A 24,619-nucleotide genomic window follows, 5' to 3' on the forward strand; every position below is an offset into this window, starting at 1 on the left:
TAAATCTGTCACTCAAAATAAACAATGTTAGAAATAAAGAAATAAACCGGATTGAGACGGTTCACTTCACTTCACTGAAACGTCTAATTCCGGTTAAACCGGCGCGGCGGAGTCACAACAGCTCATCGCTGATCTACACCTCAACTCCATTTAGCGAAATGTTTCGAGACGAGTTTACTTATTTCCTGAAAAATGAATATCGCTAAACCAGCAAAACATTCCCTGCCCTGATTAAACACACAGCAAGGGAATTTGTCGAATATACAGCATGAAACCCGCGATTTTATTATCACACGGATAGAATACCGTGCTCAATATTAACATTAACACTGAGCGGTTCAGCCCGTGCTGCGGGACCCCGTCCACCATAAAGAAAAAAAAAATCAGAAAATAATAATCTCAACCAGCAGAATTGGGAATTGTTCGTATTTTACAGGACAGGATGAGGCCACTCGGCCCGTCGGGATTGGATAGTAAATTTTGTTCACATTCTCCGCTCGGTGTTCTCCGTGTACATTTTTAGTTTACCGATTTGTCTTTTGTTTCATTTCCCCACACTCTATTTTGCAGACTGAGTGCGAAAGCGATTCGCATTGGAGGCGAAACATTTTGATCAAAGATTTGAACATTGTTTATTCTGATTGTCGGTTTCTCGGAGACCCGGCGGGAGTTCAGTTGTCAGTTTCCGGATCAGTCGGAAACAGTGGAGCCAACTTGCTGCAAGAGAGAAAACAATAAATGAACAACATCAACAAAGTGAAAGGAAGAGAAAGATACAAGCAGAATCTTAACCATCCCTGCCCAGCGTTTAGGATCATTTGGTGAAACAATTTGTTATCGGCCACGTGGCCTAATGGATAAGGCGTCTGACTTCGGAATTGAGTTGTTGTGAGAAGATTGCAGGTTCGAGTCCTGTCGCGGTCGTTTTACTCGCTGGGTGAAAAATTGTCCGACGTGCGCCCGAACTGTTTTGCACCCGCCCGTTTCGAACAGGCGGATGGAACAGAAATCCGTAAATTACTTTGCTTTCAGAAATTGACTCCACATTTTCAACATTGTCGGTCTGGGTGCACGGGCAGGACATAGTGTAGAAGTGAATTTATTTCTACTGTTTGGATTCAGAAATGGTCGGCGAATCCATTGTGCTCTGTCGGTATGGGTCCGAGTCCCATCCGTGTCGTTATTGTATTGAACTTTTGTTACGGCCCTACGTAAGTTTTGGACAATCAAAATGGGCTTGAAAGCTATTAATACCAATCCGACACCGGTGTTTTAAGTCTGTATCCCTGGATAGTTTATATTTTGTTGAAATGGAGAGGGACAACTTGTCTTATCAACCATGATGTGGAGATGCCGGTGATGGGCTGGGGTGGACAAATGTAAGGAATCTTACAACACCAGGTTATAGTCCAACAGATTCCTTACATTTGTCTTATCAAGTAAGACTTTCTAAAATGTAAATGCTCTGAAGCTACATTGCCGTTTGTGTGAGAATAGATGCACCAGGTAGACGAGCGCTAATACGCATTTCCTAATGTAAAACACACACATTAAACTATTGTGCAGTATTTGTAGGAGGTCACCCACAGGAGGAGGTCAGGGCCTGGTGTGTCACAGACATTACTCACCAACATTTTGTGGGAAGAGATGAGAAATGTAATAGGACAAGACCAGATTGTCTGGAGAGAGTGTGGGAATACAAAAGGATGAATATAGCGAAATATATGATGTACTGACAGGAGATAAGGAAGAGAAGATCATGACTGATACCCATGGTTTCCCATGCAGAGACCGATGAACAAAAGATAGATGTTATTGCGCAGACGTTTTGAGGGAGAAGGCGCAACAAAGTGGCTTGGCAAATGTGTCAATACCATAACGTTTGGAAATAATCACAAACATGTGGGCGCCATGGCTCAGCGGTTAAAGCACCTGTTGTATAAACCGAATATCGTCGGTTCAAATACCAGCAGTGCATTTCGCAAAGTTCTCCACAATAACATCTGGGGACTTGGTTAAAATTGGGCAGAATTGTCCGACAGACTGGTCAAGTAACAGCCTGACATGGCCATGCTCACAGAATCATAGTTTTCAGCCAATGTCCCCGACGCTTCCATCATCATCCCTCAGGCGCTCTTGTCCCACCGGCTGGACAGACCAACCAGCGATGGCAGTACAGTATAGACGGGTCAGGCACCAATCAAAGGTGAAGAAAAAGACGTCAATATTTCCCTCCTGCCAATATTCCCCCCTGGGTCCCCACTCAGAGAGCCAGGGGACAGCTCCTTCAGACGGCTGGGCGAATGCACCGTCCAGGGCTGAGCCCCAGAGGTTCGAAAAGTCCAATGCTCGAGCTCGGGCCTGCTGCTGAGGTTCCAATTCTTGCCTTTGACCTCGGCTGCACTTGTCTCAGTACCCTCGGGCTTCGGTTGGGGGGGCGGGGGTTTGTGGGGACAACTTGTGAGGAGGAGAGTGTGCCAGGCAGCTCCTTAACCTGAGGAGTGGGTGACGAGGAAATTGACTGGAATGGTGCCAGGGATGAGGGACTCCAGTTACGGGGAAAGACTGAAGAAGCTGGGGTTGTTCCCCCTGGACCAGTCAAGGTTAATTACACAGAATCACTTTGAGATTACAGAACGGGGACAGGCCATTCGGCCCATCAAGGCCATGCCGGTGCTTATGCTCCACACGAGCTTCATCTCACCCTATTCTTCTATTCCTTTCTCCATCATGTCTTTATCTGCTGTTCGCCCCAACCACTCCTTGTGGGAGTGAGTTCCACATTCTCACCACTCTCTGGGTGAAGAAGTTTCTCCTGAATTCCCTTCCTGTCTGAAATGCCTTTATATCTTCTTCGATCTCTCCTTCCAATGTCCTGCCCACCTTGCTGGTCTCTGTGGTAAATAGAAACATCGAAAATAGGAGCAAGAGAAGGCCATTCGGCCCTTCGAGCCTGCTCCACCATTCAAAATGATCATGGCTGATCGTCTAACTCAGTACCCTGTTCTCGCTTTTTCCCCATATCCCTTGATCCCTTTCGCATTGAGAAATATATCTATCTCCTTCTTGAATACATCTAATGACTTGGCCTAACTGCCTTCTGTGCTGGAGAAATCCACAGGTTCACCACCCTCTGAGTGAAGAAATTTCTCCTCGTCTCTGTTCTAAATGGCATACCCCGTATCCTGAGACTGTGACGCCTGGTTCTGGACTCCCCAGCCATTGGGGACCATCTCCCTGCATCCAATCGGTCTGGTCCTGTTAGAATTTTATATGTTTCGATGAGATCACCTCTCATTCTTCTAAACTCTAGTGAATATAGGCCTACTCGACCCAATCTCTCCTCATACGTCAGTGCTGCCATCCCAGGAATCAGTCTGGTAAACCTTCGTTGCACTCCCTCCATGGCAAGGACATCCTTCCTCAGATAAGGAGACCAAAACTGCACACAATACTCCAGATGTGGTCTCACCAAGGCCCTGTATAACTGCAGTAAGACATCCCTGCTCCTGTACTCAAATCCTGCTGCAATGAAGGCTAACATACCGTTCGCCTTCCGAACGGCTTGCTGCACCTGAATGCTCGCTTTCAGCGACTGGTGTACAAGAACACCCAGGTCTCGTTGCACCTCCCCTTTTCCCAATCCATCACCATTCAGATAATAATCTGCTTTTCTGTTTTTACAACCAAAGTGGATAACCTCACAAATACTGCCGCAAAGTAATTATTGAATATTCCCACCATTTCGCTGTCATTACCTATGAGTTTATCCAATGTATCCCTCAGTGGCCCGATCCCTATCCTGATTTTTCTTCTGTTATTTTTGTGTCTGTAGAATCATTTACTAATTTTATACTGCTTGATAATTTAATTTAATCTCGACGTTCCTCTTTGCTTTCCGAATAGTTTTTTTTACGTCGTTCTCAATCTTCTCACATTCCCTTTTCCCATCCTCTCCTTTACTGTCTATTTACTCAGCGGAAGCCTTTTTCTTTAGTTTTAATTTTATTCAATATTCGCGGGTGACTCATCTCCTGACTCCCCAAAGACTTTCCACCATCTACAAGGCACAAGTCAGGAGTTTGATCGAATACTCTCCACTTGCCTGGATGAGTGCAGCTCCAACAACACTCAAGAAGCTCGACACGGTGAAGGTTCCCATCTCTCTCTCTCTCCTCCCCTGACGGTGCTGACTCTGGCTGGGTTCAGTTCTGCACTCACTGATTCACCTCGCTCTCCTCCCCTGAAGGTGCTGACTCTGACTGGGTTCAGTTCTACACTCACTGGTGCCCCTCTCTCTCTCTCTCCTACCCTGAAGGTGCTGACTCTGACTGGGTTCAGTTCTACACTCACAGGTTCCCCTCCCTCTCCTCCCCTGAAAGTCCTGAATCTGACTGGGTTCAGTTCTGCACTTGTTGTTTCCCCTCCCTCTCTCACCTCCCCCCCCCACCCCACAACCACCACGAAGGTCCAGGCTCCGACTGGGATCAGTTCTACACTCATTGGTTCGTCTCCCTCTCTCCACCCCTCTCCCTCCACCACGAAGGTCCAGGCTCTGACTGGGTTCAGTTCCACACTCAGTGGTTCCCCTCCCTCTCCTCCCCTGAAGATCCTGACACTGGCCGGGTATATATGCTCTCCCACTCATTTCGACATTACGTCCCTCCCGATTGCTGCCGGTAAGCTGTCCATCTGTGGTATCTCCCACTTTTGGCGACGGACTCTCTCTGACCAGTCACCATTTCTCCTTCATTTAAAGACGGTCCCAAATCTGTCACTATTCTCCTTCATTTGCAGATAATCCAAGACCAGTCATAATTTTTCTTTCAACTACAGACACTCCCTGACCAGTCACTATTTCTCCTTAATTTGAAGATTCACCCTGACCCGTCACTATTTCTCATTCAGTTACAAACATTAAATGACCCGTCGCCATTTCTCCTTCATTTACAGACACTGCCTGACCCGTCAACATTTTTCCTTCATTGACAGACACTCCCTAACCAGTTCCCTCCTCTCTCCGCATCTCCCTCCAGATGTCCGTTCACTTGTGAACAAGGACCTTGCCATCCACAACCTTATTGCGGGTGGCTGCATCTGGAAACATAGGAACAGGAGGAAACCATTCCGCCCCAGCCTGTTCCGTCATTAAATTAGACCATGGCTGATCTGTATCTTAACTCTATCTGCCTGGCTTGGTATCATAAATCATAATACACTATCAATCTCAATTTTCAAATTTTTAATTGACCCCCAGCCTCAACAGCATTTTGGAGTGAGGAGAGTTCCAGATTTCCACTGCCCTTTGTGTGAAGAATTCCTTCTGAAATCACCCCTCAACAGCCTCGCTCTAATTTTAAGGTGATTCCTCCTTGTTCCAGACTCTCACAAAACAGAAAATCGTTTCGCTTTATCTCCCCTAACAAATCCTTTAATCATCTGAAACACCTCAATTCGATCACCCATTAATCTTGTATATTCAAGTGAATACAAGCCTAGTCCATGCAACGATCCTCATAATTTACATAAGTGATCACTGTAAGTACAGGATAGAAATTCGGAACAGACAGTTTGAGTTTTTGTGGAACATTATTTTCCACATAGCCCCAAGAAGATGTAAATCCCCCGTCCCACACTCTCCCTCCTTGCACCGAAAAAGCTGTAAATCCCCCGTCCCACACTCTCCCACCTTGCTCCGATAAAGCTCTAAATCCCCCGTCCCATACTCTCCCTCCTTGTTCCTATTAAGCTGTAAATCCCCCGTCCCACACTCTCCCTCCTTGTTCCTATTAAGCTGTAAATCCCCCGTCCCACACTCTCCCTCCTTGTTCCTATTAAGCTGTAAATCCCCCGTCCCACACTCTCCCTCCTTGCTCCTATGCAGCTGTAAATCCCCCGTCCCGCAATCTCCCTCCTTGTCCCAATTAAGCTGCAAATCCCCCGTCCAAACACTCTCCCTCCTTGCTCCTATTAAGCTGTAAATCCCCCGTCCCACACTCTCCCTCCTTGTTCCTATTAAGCTGTAAATCCCCCGTCCCACACTATCTCTCCTTGCTCCTATTAAGCTGTAAATCGCCCGTCCCACACTCTCCCTCCTTGCTCCTATTAAACTGTAAATCCCCCGTCCCACACTCTCCCTCCTTGCTCCTATTAAGCTGTAAATCCCCCGTCCCACACTCTCCCTCCTTGCTCCTATTAAGCTGTGAATCCCCCGTCCCAACACTCTCCCTCCTTGTTCCTATTAAGCTGTAAATCCCCTGACCCACAATCTCCTTCCTTGTTCCGATTAAGCTGTAAATCCCCTGACCCACAATCTCCTTCCTTGTTCCTATTAAACTGTAAATCCCACGACCCACACTCTCCCTCCTTGCTCCTATTAAGCTGTAAATCCCCCGTCCCACACTCTCCCTCCTTGTTCCTATCAAGCTGTACATCCCCCATCCCACACTCTCCCACCTTGTTCCTATTAAGCTGTAAATCCCCCGTCCAAACACTCTCCCTCCTTGCTCCTATGCAGCTGTAAATCCCCCGTCCCGCACTATCCCTCCTTGTCCCTATTAAGCTGTAAATCCCCCGTCCCGCACTATCCCCCCTTGTCCCTATTAAGCTGTAAATCCCCCGTCCAAACACTCTCCCTCCTTGCTCCTATTAAGCTGTAAATCCCCCGTCCCACACTCTCCCTCCTTGTTCCTTTTAAGCTGTAAATCCCCCGTCCCACACTCTCCCTCCTTGCTCCTATTAAGCTGTAAATCCCCCGTCCCACACTCTCCCTCCTTGCTCCTATTAAACTGTAAATCCCCCGTCCCGCACTCTCCCTCCTTGTTCCTATTAAGCTGTAAATCCCCCGTCCCACACTCTCCCTCCTTGTTCCTATTAAGCTGTAAATCCCCCGTCCCACACTCTCCCTCCTTGTTCCTATTAAGCTGTAAATCCCCCGTCCCACACTCTCCCCCCTTGTCCCTATTAAGCTGTAAATCCCCCGTCCAAACACTCTCCCTCCTTGCTCCTATGCAGCTGTAAATCCCCCGTCCCGCAATCTCCCTCCTTGTCCCAATTAAGCTGCAAATCCCCCGTCCAAACACTCTCCCTCCTTGCTCCTATTAAGCTGTAAATCCCCCGTCCCACACTCTCCCTCCTTGTTCCTATTAAGCTGTAAATCCCCCGTCTCGCACTCTCCCTCCTTGTTCCTATTAAGCTGTAAATCCCCCGTCCCACACTATCTCTCCTTGCTCCTATTAAGCTGTAAATCGCCCGTCCCACACTCTCCCTCCTTGCTCCTATTAAACTGTAAATCCCCCGTCCCACACTCTCCCTCCTTGCTCCTATTAAGCTGTAAATCCCCCGTCCCACACTCTCCCTCCTTGCTCCTATTAAACTGTAAATCCCCCGTCCCACACTCTCCCTCCTTGCTCCTATTAAGCTGTAAATCCCCCGTCCCACACTCTCCCTCCTTGTTCCTATTAAGCTGTGAATCCCCCGTCCCACACTCTCCTTCCTTGTTCCTATTAAGCTGTAAATCCCACGACCCACACTCTCCCTCCTTGCTCCTATTAAGCTGTAAATCCCCCGTCCCACACTCTCCCTCCTTGTTCCTATCAAGCTGTACATCCCCCATCCCACACACTCTCCCTCCTTGTTCCTATTAAGCTGTAAATCCCCCGTCCAAACACTCTCCCTCCTTGCTCCTATTAAGCTGTAAATCCCCCGTCCCACACTCTCCCTCCTTGTTCCTTTTAAGCTGTAAATCCCCCGTCCCACACTCTCCCTCCTTGCTCCTATTAAGCTGTAAATCCCCCGTCCCACACTCTCCCTCCTTGCTCCTATTAAACTGTAAATCCCCCGTCCCACACTCTCCCTCCTTGCTCCTATTAAGCTGTAAATCCCCTGTCCCACACTCTCCCTGCTTGCTCCTATTAAACTGTAAATCCCCCGTCCCAAACTCTCCCTCCTTGCTCCTATTAAACTGTAAATCCCCCGTCCCACACTCTCCCTGCTTGCTCCTATTAAACTGTAAATCCCCCGTCCCACACTCTCCCTCCTTGCTCCTATTAAGCTGTAAATCCCCCGTCCCACACTCTCCCTGCTTGCTCCTATTAAACTGTAAATCCCCTGTCCCACACTCTCCCTGCTTGCTCCTATTAAGCTGTAAATCCCCCGTCCCACACTCTCCCACCTTGTTCCTATTAAGCTGTTAATCCCACGACCGACACTCTGCCTCCTTGCTCCTATTAAGCTGTAAATCCCCCGTCCCACACACTCTCCCTGCTTGACACGTCCTCGCTGTTTGAAATCCAGATTCATCGCAGGCTCTAATTTTCTGCCTTTCTCTCCTGAAGATGCAGCTTGATGGTGGGGTTCGGCCCCAGTCACTGTCTGCCCTCCAGTACCAGGCCAAGTGGTAATTCTGCAGTTGTGAGCCGAAACAGCGACCTGCCGGTATTTCGACCATCGGTAGCCGCCGTCTCTGGCTGATTCTCTCCGGCAAAGCTGAGGCCAACGGTGGCAGATCAACAATCACCTGCATTCACACTGAGCGGAGTCTCAGCAACACCGAGTGCGGCTCAGGCCCCGAATCAGAGCCGGGGGACCCGGCGGACGGACGGGCGGAGGGCCGCGGGCACCATTAAACCGATCACCCAACGCCTCTCACGTCCAACCCGCCGTTTCCCGATTTCTTCTCCCGTTTCCACCGAGTCCGACTGGAGACAAGAGACAGGGCAGAGGCGCTCACAGAATGCGGGGCGGGCCTGGGGAGCTTGCGCCGTCTGAGCGGAAATGCAGCGCCTTGGAGAAATAGAGGGGTTTCTGGGGCGCGGTGGATTGTGGGGCCATCAGTGTTTTGTTGCCCGCGTCGCGCACAGAACCGTTTCCAGAAATGCAGACTGAGGAGTTCAGAGCCGGTTTGCTGAACAGACACTGACCGTACAATGTCGAAGTGTTTTTCAAACTATTTTTCTCGTGACCCAGTGAATGAAAAACACTTCCCTCAGGGACCCAAAACAATAATATCTTCTGACTGGAGTTTTCATCAAATCCCAATAGAGGACAATCCATGCTCGCTCTTCACTTCACTTCAAGGAATAACTAAAATTAGACATCGACGTTACTTGAAAAACATTTTAAATACAGTATTAATAAAGTAAAAATAGATCAGGTTGAGTTTCACTTTCTTCATGTGAAGGGCTGGACTCTCGCTTGTTCATGATCTCGTTCCAATCTGGATCACACGATGAAAGCTCTACACGCATGTCAGGTGCGCTCTTGAGTCGGTTTCTTTCTCTTGTTTTTAACCTTGTCAAAGTCGAAAATCCAAGTTCGCACATGTCGGTTGTTGTGAAGGGCAGCAAAAACAGAACGCTAATCTTACTTAACAGCGGATATTCTTTGAAAATACTGATCCAAAAAGATGACAAACTGAATGACTTGTGGCGTGTTTTCAGTGTGCAATCACAGGTGAGTCGCACCAGCTCGTTTTCTTGCTCAGGCATCAAGTTTCGCTTCATTATTGATTCAGGGTTTTCGAAAACAAAATGACCTTTCATCCAACACTTTGCCTTCAAATTTTCAAACCTAGCTGCAGGGACCTAGCGACTGAAATGGTCAGACAGAGCAGCGAGATGGAACTGTATGACACATTTCATTTCATTCCCTTTTTCTTCATTGATGCTGTTCTCCTCAGTGTGTTGTATCAATGTTGGGAACATGGAATAGCTCGGGCGATTACTTTTCACTCCGGCTTGCCACAGTTCTAATGATTTTTGAAAGTTTGTATCTGTTCACAATGTCGAAACAAATCATTGCCTCTTCCTTGTAACTTCAAATTCAGATCGTTTAAAATTGAGAACATGTCAGCCAGGTATGACAACTTCATTAACCAACTGTCATCGTAAAACAAATTTGTCATGTTAGACTGTTTCTCTACCAGAAAAAAAATGTGAATCTCTTTCCTGAGGTCGGACACCCTTGTAAGCACCCTGCCCCGTGACAGCCATCGTACTTCAGTGTGAAACAGTAAATGAGTAAGCTCGGCTCCCATTTCTCAGCAAAAACTTCAAAAAGCCTGCACTTCAGTGAGTTTCCTTCAATGAAATTAACAATTTTCACTACTTCCTTCATAAATGCCATAAGATCAGGGGGAATACCGTTGGACGGCAAAGCTTCGTGGTGAATGAAACAGTGATTCCAAACATCATGATCAGCTGCCTCAGATATTCTTCTCATGACTCCACTATTTCTACCTGTCATATTTGCTGCTCCATCACTTGGAATTCCTTTGCAATTAGCCCAGTCCAATTTGTATTTTCCATCTACACAGTCATGCAGTGCTTCGAATATTTGTGCTCCTGTTGCATTTATTGGTAAAGTTAGACAACACAGCCAACCTTCCATAAAGTCATCTTGCCCGACATATCTCACAGATACTAACAGTGTTTCACAATTTGAAATATCAGCACTCTCGTCAAGTTGGATCGCAAAATCCCCGGCTGACTGTAACCGAGTAATAATCTTGGCTTCTGAATCCTCAGCAACAGAACATATTCGCCGAGACATTGTGCTATCACTGAGAGGAACGCTTCTCAATTTTTCAGCAGGCTTCTCGTCGAAGATTTCCGCACCATATCCAGAGATGCTGAAATTCTTCCAGCATCTCTGAAAAAGTTTTTCGGCAACTGTAAGGGTCATTTTCTCTTTTGCAACACTGTATGCGACCAAATGTGACACCAGTTGTGCCTTATCATTCAGAGCATTTGACCGATTAAGAACTGGTGCTGATAACTTTAATCCCCGTTGCTTCCTTTGAAAATATTCAAGCGGGTGATCAACGAGTTCCCCATGTTTTGTTTCAAAATGTCTTTTTAATTTTGACGGTTTTAAACTCTCGTTTACAAGCACCTCGCTACAAATAACACACTGGGGCTTTGGATCATGGTTTGCGTTTGCACAATTGATGAAACCACATTTCAAAAAAGCCTCACTATACTGCCGCGTCTACGATTTGGTTTTCTTCTTAGTGGACGGTTCAGGCCAGGTCGACATGGCAGAAGTTTGTCCCTCATTTCTCGAACTTCCTGTTGGAGACGACGTACTTACACATGTTGCTTTTATTGTCGGATGTGGATGGGTTTGAGAGCTGTGTTTTCGAACTTCTTTGTTTTATTATAAATTGATCAATTTTGGGAATTAAGGTTTGGTGATTAAGCCGCCGCTGGCTCCTTTCCCCGTGAGACTGGGCCGAGACCAGCGCCACTCACCGTGGCTTTGGTGGCGAGGAAGTACGCGTCCTGGGTGATGCTCGGAAACACTAAACCGAACAGAATTACTGTTTCACTGGAACAAGATCATCGCTCCACAGAATGAAATGACTGCCTGTTATCTGCCCAACGGGAATTACCGAATAAAAACGTGAATGTGAACTTCAGTCCAACATTCAACCAATCAACGTCACGCAATCACAAGTTCTGACTACAAAACTGCCTGTGACATTTCATCTCTTCATTAAATAATTGTTTGCCCTTTTCTTACTTAATGTCCAGTTATGGTTCATTTGATTTTCTTGTGTTTGTATTGTGACCGTACCCATTTAATGGCAGTGAGCTGATATTGCCAATCGGGCTCAGCATTCTCTGGCGAGCAGTTACCTGCCCTATAAGCTCCGCTGATTATCTGATATCTGACGAATTTCCTTTCCATGTTCCATTACATTTATGCTTTTCTTTTTCGGGTTCAAACGAGGGGGCACAAAGTTAAACACAAAGCAATTTGGCAACATGCAGGTCTCCCTATCAATGCGAGAGCACGCAGAAGGAATCCCAATGGACCAAACCCCTTCTCATTCACTGCCACTGGAAAAAATCCGAATCGACTAAACCCTTTCCGATTCCCTCCCATTGCATAGAATCCAAAAGAGAAAAACCCCTTCACAGTCCAAGCCATTATCGAGAGTGCGGTGCCCAGAACTGAACAGAGTTCTCGAAATGAGGTCTAACCAGAGCCTTGTGTAACTGTGACATAACTTCCACTCCTTTTTATTCCAGCTCCCTTGAGATAAAGATCAAAATTTAATCTCCATTTTACCTTATATTTTTTATGAATTCTGTACTTGGACCCCTAAATCTCTCTCCTCCCCCACAGTTCCTATCTTCTTGCCATTTAGAAAATACTCTGATCTATCTTTTTAAGGATCAAAGTGGATGACCTCACACTTTCCACGTTGAACTCCATCTGCCACTGTTTTGCCCACTCACTGAATCTATCAATGTCCCTTTGCAACTTTCTGCTCCCATCTATAATGCTTACTCTTCCACCTAACTTAGTTTCGTCAGCACACTGGGTTATAAGGTTCTCTACATAAGAACAGAACAAATAGGAACAGGATTAGGCCCGACGGCCCCTCGAGCCTGTTCCGCCATTCAATCAGACCATGGCTGATCTTCAACCTCAACTCCACTTTCCCGCCCGATCACCATATCCCTTGATTCCCCTCAAATCCAAAACTCGATCGATCTCAGAATTGAATATACTCAACGACTGAGCGTCCAAAGTCCTCTGGGTGAGAGAATTCCGAAGATTCACAACCCTTTGAGTGAAGAATTTGTTCCTCATGTAGGTCCTAAATGGCCGACCCCTTATCTTGAGACTATGACCTCTAGTTCTTGACTCTCCAGCCAGGGGAATCAGCCTCTCAGCATCGACACTGTCAAGCCGTCGAAGAATTTTATACATTGCAATGTGATCACGTCTCTTTCTTCTAAACTCCAGCGAATGTAGGCCAATTTTACACAATATCTCCGCACAGTAAAATTACAGCAAGTCCTCCTTGCTCTTATATTCCAACACCCTTGCAATAAAGACGAATATTTTATTTGCCTTCCTCACTCTCATTGGACCCTTGGTAACTCACTATTTCCATTTTGTTTTTCCTCCATTCCTTCTGTTGGGAAAATAAATCAATGTTGAAAACATTTCACTCCAATTATACCCGTTTAAGTTTGGGGAACAAATTCCAGCTGAACTGCAAACTTAGAGTTCCTGAAGAAAGCGGATTAATGTGAACGTTGAATTGCGATGGCCGGGGATCGAACCCAGATCAACTGCTTGGAAGGCAGCTATACTCACCACTATACCACCATCGTTGAAACAAATTATCAATAAAATGGTTCCCAACCATCAGATCCTGAACAGACACTGCAGGGTGTTGCATTTTTATTCTTAATTTGAACTGGTTTCTGACGGATCCTTTCTCGCTCTATTCCAGTTCCCGTTTCCGTCCAGTCGATGACGCCAAGCCCCAATCAATGGAAATTACACAACAGCCAGTAATTCTTCACCTAAAATCGGACTGAAGAGATAGTCGATACCTGCAATACTTGACCAGCTGGAAATACACATTGCCGCAACTCACATCAGCGATTGTGTCAAATTGAGTAATTTCATTCAATCATTCCGGAGACCTGACGACGAACTGGGCACAAATGGCAGCTTAATATTCAAGTCTATAAGATCTTTAGAAAGGACCGAGAAGCAGTGAAAGGAGTAGGAGTAGCAATATTGCTAATGGAAAATATTACAGCAGTTGAAAGATCGAATATCAGTGAGGGTGAGGGGGCAGTGTAAACACTCAGAGAGAGACCGATCAAAATGGCCCCACTGTAATCCTCCAGAAGGTATAAGAAGGGCGAGTTCGGGAGGATTTCTTCATTCTTTGTGAAAGTGTTTGTGAGATTGTGGAAATGTCTGAAAGAGGAAAATCCGGTGGGAAAACTCGGGCCAAGGCCAAGTCTCGCTCATCCTGGGCAGGACTGCAGTTCCATGTGGGCCGTGTTCACAGGTCCTGTGAAAGGGGAACAATGCTGAATGTGAAGGTGCCGGAGCTCCGGTCAATCTGGCTGCTGTGCTCGAGCACCTGACGGCTGAAATCCTCGAGCTGGTTGGTAATGCGGCCCGCGAGAACATGATGACGCGCATCATCCCCAGACACCTGCAACTGGCCGTCCGCAACGACGAGGAGCTCAACAAGCTGCTGTGAGATGTGACCATCGCTCAGGATGGGGTGCTTCCTAATATCCAGGCCTATTTCTGTGACGTAATTTCGATGTAAATGCTCTTTTCAGAGCCACCCATTGTATCTGTGAAAGGGCTGGTTACTGTCTGAAGGGAGACGCTGATATCATGCTACTAGTGTTGCTTTGAGCTGCTTTTTTTCTCGTTGTGGACGAGATGAGGTATTAATGGGACTGGAGTCGGTGCACCGACCACATTCCGATACTTTAAACCGTAACTTATGGAACCCAGTCCACACATCACCAGATTTCAAATACTTGTAATGCTGGGCTCGTAAAGCATCACCAGAACTGCTCGACAAAAACTTTTCACATCTGTGGGATTCAGCGCTTCGCTCCGTTTCTGTTCTATTTTGTTGGATTATTCAATAACTCATCAAACTCACTGGGGAATCACTGAAATGTAACTCTGTACAGAAACAAATGACAGTGAACGGCCTGGTGCCCAGGAGATCAGAAATATTATTCGCCTTTCGCCTTGTTGACCAGAAAACCGTGTTTAGAGTCCACCTACCCGCATTGGTTCCACATGGGAATCAAATAGAGAGGGCGGGAGGGGAGGAGACAGAGTGATGGACAGAGCAGAGAGCGGCCTCTGATCTTCCAGCTCCACCTCCAGCTTTCTCCACCCGCCAATTTCAAACCGTTTATTGATAATTGAACCGAAACACAGCGGTCCGCACAAACCCTTGCAGACTCGGGCTTCATATTCAAGGATTCCCAGGAACCCGGAGCTTTCAAATAAGCCCCGTTACAAATAACAGGCAGTAATATTCCTGCCTAAATACAGTCCCTTCGATAACAAGTCAAACCGTCTCCTTCCATTTCAGTCCCACACCCGATTCTATCTCCCCACACATCCCCTCCCAGACGGGTTCGGCGTTTTACAAACACCTTATTCTAGCTGATTTGGAGAATCTCATATATTGGGGTTTGAGTTGTGACGCGGAGTTTCTCCGCCAGTGTTACCGTCTCACAGAGAATCTCGCCCTGAATCTGTGAAAGGAAAATGAGCCGAACACATCCCCAGTTACAGAGAGTCTCGGACACCCCATTCTCTCTGTTTTATATCAGACAGTATCCCACATTCATGTCCAGCACTACAGAGAGAGAGAGACTGTCGGTCTTACACTTCCTATCAGTGTGTTCATATCACGCTCAATAGCTGTATCCAACCTTCAAATACAGCACCAGAGAGTGAGAGAGAAAGGGAAACAGATACGGTGACAGAGTGAGCGAAGAGGCACAGTGCCACAGTATCAGTTCCAGACTGACCTGTAAAGTTGCGTTTTAACCAGAAAATCCCGTTGGAGAGACAGAAGGTACATTCTTATCTCTCACGGATATACAAGAGACTGACACGCTATTAATCCCACACTCGGACAGTGCAGAGTGACAAAAACAATGTGGGCCGAATGTTACCCTCTCTTGCCTGTTGTACTATATTCTGTTTTGCAGATCAGGTCCGTTCGCTATTACTCTCAGTGACCGAGAGTTTCACACTGATTATATTAATCTGGGACTGTTGCTGTCTGATATTAATCCTACACGGTCCCAGCAAATACACCGACTCCCGCTTTCCTCCCATGTTTCTCCAGGATTGGTTTGAGAAATCCTCCCTCCAGTTTCGGGTTCACGCGTTACTTTATCAGTGAAGGGACAAAGAATAAACAGAACCCATTGGCTCCTTCCACAGCCGTCCACGTTATCTCTGAAGGACCCTTTACCATCAAAAGATACCGAGAGAAACAGCAGGGATGGAAACATCTAGTTTAATAGTTGGAGATTGTAAAGTCAGTCTGGATTCCAGCTTTAGGCACTGGTGGAATCCCATCTGTTTTCCATTCTGGTGCCTGTTCCTGCACTGCCTGTGGACCCCATTCCCTCTGACCTTTCCCCCAGCCCCACTTTCTTAGCTCAGACTCTGAAAAATTCCAATTGGGGAAAATTTCTATCGATTTTTGTATTGCGACTTAAACCAGATATCTGCGCATGCGTGTTTCAGCCCCGCCCCCAGCGCCGATTGCTGGCGAGCAAAAGAGCGCATGCGCGCTCCTCTCCCCCAATTCGGCCTGTGAGCGCCATTCCCTCAGTGAGCGGAAGAAGATGGTTCGAAACAGCCGGGAATGGAGAGATCACGGCCCCCGGGGGAAGGGAGCAAAGAGCAGCCTCGTTACAGCAGCTCATCGCTTCGGGACCGTGTCCGCAGATGGGCTCAGAGATCGGCATTGAGTGAGGGGGAGTCCGGGGGCTGTTTTTAATAGGCGGAGTGGATCACGAACTGGTCCCGCAACATGGAGTGAGCGGGGGAAGGGAGATGTCATTCTCGGGCTGTGTGTGTGCAGGGTGTGTCCAGCGTGAGGGAGACAGAATGGGTAGAGCAGGTTGTTTGAAATCATTGCTGCTTTCTCTCCCCAAACCAGTGGTGAATTGTTCCTGGTTCAGTTCCAGTCTCACCCTGTTTATTGTTATTGGACAGTGAACAGTGGAAACAGAGCCGGACAGTCAGGATATGGGGAGTGAAACAAAGAGCATCTATTGCAGGCACCAGGTGACAAGTGTGAACACATTTTAAACAGCGGCTGTTCTGTGTCGATTGAACGGTTAGTCCCATGGGAGAGGGGATTAGAAACCTGACCTGTACAAAGGTCCCTGCCCCATCGGGTAGTCCCATTCATGGATCAGTGCAGGGGTTGTGTTGTGTCTGGATGTCACCAAATTGTTGTCAAACAGCCCAACACACCTGGTGTGCAGAAGCTGAGAGCTGCAGTACTGCAGTGGAGTCAGACACTGACACTGTTTGTATCGCTGGTTTTCATTTGTGGTTATTACAATGATTATTAACGGAGAGTTTCAGTTGATCACTTCTGTATTTTCTACTTCACCTGTTCTTGAGTTACAAGAGATACTTTTTCTTCCTACAGTCAAATCCTTGAAGGACCCAGAATCAGTGTGATGTTTACTCCACCCGAGCCACAAGGAGCAGTCAGTGCAGCCAGCTCCTTCTCACACACAGTAAGTACATTATCACTCACAGAGCACAGAGACACAGACAGGTCATCAGTCCCACAGTCTCAGACAGCAGAAATAGTCAGTCGCACACTGACCCCAATCCAACACTCAAACAGAGCAGGAGAGACAGACGAAATTTCCATTTCACAACGACTCAGCACTGCCGATCAGCAGATAAATAATTCCAAGTCCAAAATGACGCCCAGTATCAGATTGAAAGGCACTGTGTCAATCTCTCTTTCGTTCAGCCTCAGCTACAAATTAAATACCAGATAGAACTGACACATGGTACTGATTGATCGGTACAGAATGAATCAGAATAGTGTACTCCAAGATTCAAATTAAATACCAGCCCACAACTCTCACACATTATGAGTTTAAAGATGCAGTATTCATGACACTATTGTGCACTGAGATACAAATTAGATACCAGTTCAGATGTTACCCATTTTTGACTCACATATATATATTTTTTTTTTTTTATTCGTTCACGGGATGTGGGCGTCGCTGGCAAGGCCGGCATTTATTGCCCATCCCTAATTGCCCTCGAGAAGGTGGTGGTGAGCCGCCTTCTTGAACCGCTGCAGTCCGTGTGGTGACGGTTCTCCCACAGTGCTGTTAGGAAGGGAGTTCCAGGATTTTGACCCAGCGACAATGAAGGAACGGCGATATATTTCCAAGTCGGGATGGTGTGTGACTTGGAGGGGAACGTGCAGGTGGTGTTGTTCCCATGCGCCTGCTGCCCTTGTCCTTCTAGGTGGTAGAGGTCGCGGGTTTGGGAGGTGCTGTCGAAGAAGCCTTGGCGAGTTGCTGCAGTGCATCCTGTGGATGGTGCACACTGCAGCCACAGTGCGCCCGTGGTGAAGGGAGTGGATGTTTAGGGTGGTGGATGGGGTGCCAATCAAGCGGGCTGCTTTATCTTGGATGGTGTCGAGCTTCTTGAGTGTTGTTGGAGCTGCACTCATCCAGGCAAGTGGAGAGTATTCCATCACACTCCTGACTTGTGCCTTGTAGATGGTGGAAAGGCTTTGGGGAGTCAGGAGGTGAGTCACTCGCCGCAGAATACCCAGCCTCTGACCTGCTCTCGTAGCCACAGTATTTATATGGCTGGTCCAGTTAAGTTTCTGGTCAATGGTGACCCCCAGGATGTTGATGGTGGGGGATTCGGCGATGCTAATGCCGTTGAATGTCAAGGGGAGGTGGTTAGACTCTCTCTTGTTGGAGATGGTCATTGCCTGGCACTTATCTGGCGCGAATGTTACTTGCCACTTATCAGCCCAAGCCTGGATGTTGTCCAGGTCTTGCTGCATGCAGGCTCGGACTGCTTCATTATCTGAGGGGTTGCGAATGGAACTGAACACTGTGCAGTCATCAGCGAACATCCCCATTTCTGACCTTATGATGGAGGGAAGGTCATTGATGAAGCAGCTGAAGATGGTTGGGCCTAGGACACTGCCCTGAGGAACTCCTGCAGCAATGCCCTGGGGCTGAGATGATTGGCCTCCAACAACCACTACCATCTTCCTTTGTGCTAGGTATGACTCCAGCCACTGGAGAGTTTTCCCCCTGATTCCCATTGACTTCAATTTTACTAGGGCTCCTTGGTGCCACACTCGGTCAAATGCTGCCTTGATGTCAAGGGCAGTCACTCTCACCTCACCTCTGGAATTCAGCTCTTTTGTTCATGTTTGGACCAAGGCTGTAATGAGGTCTGGAGCCGAGTGGTCCTGGCGGAACCCAAACTGAGCATCGGTGAGCAGGTTATTGGTGAGTAAGTGCCGCTTGATAGCACTGTCGACGACACCTTCCATCACTTTGCTGATGATTGAGAGTAGACTGATGGGGCGGTAATTGGCCGGATTGGATTTGTCCTGCTTTTTGTGGACAGGACATACCTGGGCAATTTTCCACATTGTCGGGTGGATGCCAGTGTTGTAGCTGTACTGGAACAGCTTGGCTAGAGGCGCAGCTAGTTCTGGAGCACAAGACTTCAGCACTATAGCTGGGATGTTGTCAGGGCCCATAGCCTTTGCTGTATCCAGTGCACTCAGCCGTTTCTTGATATCACATGGAGTGAATCGAATTGGCCGAAGACTGGCTTCCGTGATGGTGGGGATATCGGGAGGAGGCTGAGATGGATTATCCACTCGGCACTTCTGGCTGAAGATATATGTCCAAAAACCTCATAGTGTCAGAATGAAATGTAAAGTTTCAATTCCTTTACTGCAGACTGAGGTACACATTAGATACCAGTCCAATATTCTCATACAGTATAAGACTGAAAGACACAGTATCAATCCCATTCGTGCAGACTGAGCAACACATCACATACCAGTCCAAAAATCTCAGTGTCAGGTTGAAAGATACAGTATCAATTCCATGAGTGCAGATTGAGCTACACATTATATACCAGCCCAAAATTCGCATAAAGTATCGTACTGGAAGATACAGTATCAATCCCATTAGTGCAGACTGAGGTTTATGTTAGTTACCTGTCCAAAAATCACATTGTGTCAAATGAAAGGCACAGTATCAATTCCTTTACTGCAGACAGAGGTTCACATTAGATACCTGTCCAAAAATCGGGTGGCCCTTGAGAAGTTGGTGGTGAGCTGCCTTCATGAACCTCTGCAGCCCGTGTGGTGAATGCTCTCACAGTGCTGTTCGGTCGAGAGTTCCAGGATTTTGACCCAGCGACGATGAAGGAACGGCGATATGTTTCCAAGTCGGGATGGTGTGTGACTTGGAGGGCAACGTGCAGGTGGTGGTGTTCATTTGCGCCTGCTGCCCTTGTCCTTCTCGGTGGTAGAGGTCGCGGGTTTGGGTGGTGTTGTCGAAGAAGCCTTGGCGAGTTGCTGCAGTGCATCCTGTGAATGGTGCACACTGCAGCCACGGTGCGCCGGTGGTGAAGGGAGTGAATGTTTAGGGTGGTGGATGAGGTGCCAATCAAGTGGGTTGCTTTGTTCTGGATTGTGCCTCGCTTGTTGACTGATGTTGCAGCTGCACTCATCCAGGCACGTGGAGGGTATTCCATCACACTCCTGACTTGTGCCTTGTAGATGGTAGAAAGGCTTTGGGTAGGCAGGAGATGAGTCATTCGCCACAGAATACTCAGTCTCTGACCTGCTCTTGCAGCACAGTATTTATATGGATGGTCCAGTTAAGTTTCTGGTCCATGGTAACCCCCAGGTTGTTAATGGTGGGAGATTCGGCGAAGGTAATGCTGTTGATTGTCAAGGGTAGGTGGTTAGACGCTCTCTTGTTGGAGATGGTCATTGCCTGGCACTTGTCTGGCGCGAATGCTACTTGCTATTTATCAGCCCAAGCCTGAATGTTGTCCATCTCTTGCTGCACGCGGGCAGCGTCTACAATTTGTCTCTTGCACTTGCAGTGAAGTGGACCGCAGTTTTCACTTTTAAACCAAATCTATGAAAAAATGTTTCCGAGAAAGACTCGATTTCAGCGGGTGACACTGGGCCAATCGGTTAAAATTTGTAATTGCCGACTGGCGAGAGGGTGGATTTGGAGCTCCTGTGTGGCTGCACTGCGCTCTGTCCCGATCTGTTTGGAGCGACATTCCCTTCAACTCATCAGTTACAAGGACAGTTCGACTCTATGTTTCCTTTCCCTGGCGCCTAATGAGATTTCAAAAATTGGATAAGACCGTGCCTAGTCCAACCTCGTCACTTACAGGCAGACAGATAGAAAGTGGCGACACTGTGCTTCGGTGAGATGAAGGAGGAGTCCGATTTCAGGTTCGAATGTAATGTCGAACAAAACTTATTCAAAGAAAGTGCAGGTCATTGAAGTGCCTTTAAATTCCTGATTGTTTGCACTGAACTTCTTTCCCAAGTGTTTGAGATTCACGTGGAGCGATTTGGGCGCTTCTTTTCATTTCCTGCAGAAGTTTCAACTGTAGTTCAAGATCAAAAGTCCTGGGACCACTGTTGTTCACAATTTATCGGTGCTGCGACCACTGTTGTTCACAATTTATCGGTGCTGGGACCACTATTGTTCACAATTTATCGGTACTGGGGCCGTTGTTATTCAGAATTTACATTATTGATTTGGACACGGGAATCGGAAGTACATTTTGAAAATTTGCGGACGGCGCCTAATTGGGAAAAATGCGAAAAATACAGGCAATCATTCGTAACCTTACAGCATGGGCGTGTAAATGGCAAATTAATTTAAATATTGCTAAGTGTGAGGTGGTGCATTTTGGTCGGTAGAATAAGTGGGCCACATACTGCTTGGATAATAAGAGTCTAAATGGGATAGAGGAGCAAAGGGATTTAGGGACACAGATACACAAATCACTAAAAGTCGCGACATTGGTTAATAAGGCCATGTGAAAACAAACGAAGCACTGGGGTTCATTTCTAGAGGGATAGAATTGAAAAGCAAAGAAGTTATATTAAACTCGTAGTGAACCTTGGTTAGACAAAACTTGGAGCACTGGGCAAAGTTCGGGTCTCCATATTATAAGAAGGATATAGGGACATTGGGGAAGGTGGAAAAGACTCACAAGGGTGATGCCAGAACTGAGAGGATATACCTATCAGGAAAGGATGAACAGGCTACGGGTTTTTCTCTGGAAAAGAGATGGCCGAGGGGTGACCTGATAGAAGTATTGAAGATAATGAATGGGTTTGATTGGGTATACATGGAGAAAATGGTTTCACTTGCTTTGTGGGCGAGTCCAAAACTAGAGGTCATAAGTATAAGATAGTCACTAATAAATCCAGTAGGGAATTCAGGATCAACTTCTTTACCCAAAGAGTGGTCGGAATGTGGAGCGCGCTACCACAAGGAGTAGTTGAGGCAAATCACATAGATGCATTTAAGGTGAAGGTGGATAAAATCTTGAAGGGTCCAGACAGAGTAGGTGCTCCCATTGGCAGAAAGGTCAAGAACCAGAGGACAAAGATTTAAGGTGATTGTAAAAGAATCAAAGGCGATATGAGGAAAAACGCTTTTGTGCCGCGAGTGGTTAAGATTTGGAATTCACTGCCTGAGTGAGCGCTGGAGGCAGATTCAATCGTGGCTTTCAAAGGGGAATTGGATAAGTACTTGAAGGGAAAAACATGAAGGGCTACGGGTAAATAACTAAAACTGCAGGAACCCGAGATATTCAGATCTTTAGTCTAACGCCCGCACAACTGAGTGATTTCCGCCTAATGTTAATTGAACTTTGTGTCATTCGTTGGAACAACATATAACCCCGGGTGGAATCGTCCCTTCAGATCATTCCGCACTTGATGTATAAACATCGCACTCATAGAAACACACTCTCAGTTCATATATAAACAGCTCACTCATATATACACACCCATAATTCATATATAAACATCACACTCATATCTACACACCCACAATTAATATATAAACATCTCACTCATATATACACACCCACAATTCATATATAGACATCGCACTCATATCTACACTCCCACAGTTTATAAAAGAACAGCGCACTCCGACTACACACCTAGTTAATATCTACCCAAAGTCCTGCTTATAGTTCTCACCAAAGTCTGAACACTGAAAGTTTAACTGTTTTCGAGATACTGTCCGTCCTGCTTTGTATTTTCAGCATCGGATTTCCTGCAGACCGGCAAATGTAGCGCGATATCGGTCCTGGCGGTGAATGCTGCTTCTGCCGGACGCCTCGATGTTCAGGAGGTGGCGGGGATTGGAAAGCTCTTGTCGACACATGAAGGCCATTAGCGCGGTGGCGACACCTCGTGCTGCAATGTTAGTGTGTCTGATATCAATAAAAAGGCAGCTTGTTGGAATTACGTTGTGGTCAAAGTTTCTTTTTTTTGTACATAACTGAAACTAAATCATTCAAAATCGAATGTTTTATTTGCTGCTTCACCATAAACAATACCGAATTATAATGTTTGACTTATTCATTCCCCCGTGTCAGGGGGAAAATTGCATAAAACCGAGCTAGGCAGGAGTCGAACCTATAATCTTCTGATACTGTAGTAAGACGCGTCATCCATTGCGCCACTGGCCCAACTGATAAGTAGGGCGTTTTATTTCATTTTTCATTCAGAATCAATCCACACATTGCCACAGAGAGCGAGACGGAGCGAGAGATAAAAACGGTATCGGTAAACACAGCGAAATGGACGCGACAAATAGAAAAGTACAAAACGGCCTCAAACTCCAATAGACAGTGGCGGGTATCTGACGGGTGTCAGTGAGGGGAGGTCGTGAAGTTGCAGCTTGATTTGGCTCCGTGGCTAAGCTGCTCAAAGTGCCCGTTTGGTCGGGGCCTTTTTTGACTTAAGTCTCCAATGTGATATTTACCCAATTTGTGAATTCAGCAACAAAATAACACAGGGCGGTATTTGTATTAATTCCGGAGCCAACAAGGAAAGGATTCCAGAGCTTCAAAGCGGAAATGTTCCTTCACTGTGCGGAAGGACCTCTCATACAATGTGTCCGAAACACGTTTCGAGGATACTGACCCAAAGGCCTGTGTGTACAAACTTCTTTACTTACAACCAGTAACCCATCTCTATTAAAGGTTGCAAAGCGAAACTCGTTTCAAAGTAGTTTTCGCGTGCAGCTTTTGTAAAATTGATAGAAACTCATTTTGAACACATCTTGGTATTAATGAGAATGTCAGGCACAGGATAGTTTGGATAGAACCGTCTCTAATAATAAGTACAAAGTTCAATAGATTACAAAGTGAAAAAGCCAATCCAATCTCTTAGTCTCTCTCTGTCACTTTCTCTGTGAGTGAACATAAACCAGCAGAAGAAGCTAAAACAAAGAACAGAGCAGTTTTGTTTGTTTCCTTTTCCTTCGGGCGAGTACAGTTGAAGAGAATGATTTCTGTTTCCTGCTGGACAAATAACTGGAATGAGCAGTGTATCTGGTTCCCATGGTTACCCAGTGAAACATCCACGTTTATATCTTACATTTACACTGATACCTTCCTTCCTCACTAATTATAGGAAACTTTTGGTAAGGTTCAATCACACTTCAGAAGTCCAGAAGCACAAACAAAGGTAGACACCTCATGGTGACGTCACCGACAGGCGAGACAGGTTTGCAGGTTCACCTGGAGCTGTAAATGTATAAACTCCTTCCAATGTACAAACTCCCCTCACCAACAGTAATTCAATTCTAACTGATCTGAGACTTTGGTCATTTATGGTGATTATACTTTGTGGAGTTAAACCAGCAGTAAAATCCGTTGTGTGTTATACACGTAGCCGTTCAGTCAACATAATACATTGTCATCCGACTTACCATGTGCAATGCCACAGGGGGTATGTTAGGTTACGGACAGTTCTGCCTCCAGCAGTTGTTCTCTCGGTCACACATCCGGCATCACCTCTCGGTCTCACACTTCAGTGTCACTCCTGAATATAAACACATTTCTGTTTCAGACTTTTACCTGGAGGTCAACAAATCACAAGTCAAGAGGGAGGGAACAAACAAATCAAATATTTAAGAACGTTAACAGGTAGAAAATTCACCATAAATGATTGAGGAAAAAATGAAGCAAACGGATCAAGATGAAC

General features: G+C 46.5%; 1 non-coding gene and 1 pseudogene across 1 annotated transcript; both read right to left on the reverse strand.

Annotated features, from left to right (window-relative positions):
* Positions 1–613: 613 nt before the first annotated feature.
* The window catches only part of LOC137306998 (protein FAM200A-like), a 29,865-nt pseudogene continuing 5,859 nt past the window's right edge, over positions 614–24,619 (reverse strand).
* trnag-ucc (transfer RNA glycine (anticodon UCC)) lies at positions 13,062–13,133 on the reverse strand. Its single transcript has one exon. It is a non-coding gene; the product is annotated as a tRNA-Gly (tRNA).

This window comes from Heptranchias perlo, chromosome X (assembly GCF_035084215.1).
Source record: "Heptranchias perlo isolate sHepPer1 chromosome X, sHepPer1.hap1, whole genome shotgun sequence".
In the NCBI taxonomy this organism is placed as follows: Eukaryota; Metazoa; Chordata; class Chondrichthyes; order Hexanchiformes; family Hexanchidae; genus Heptranchias; species Heptranchias perlo.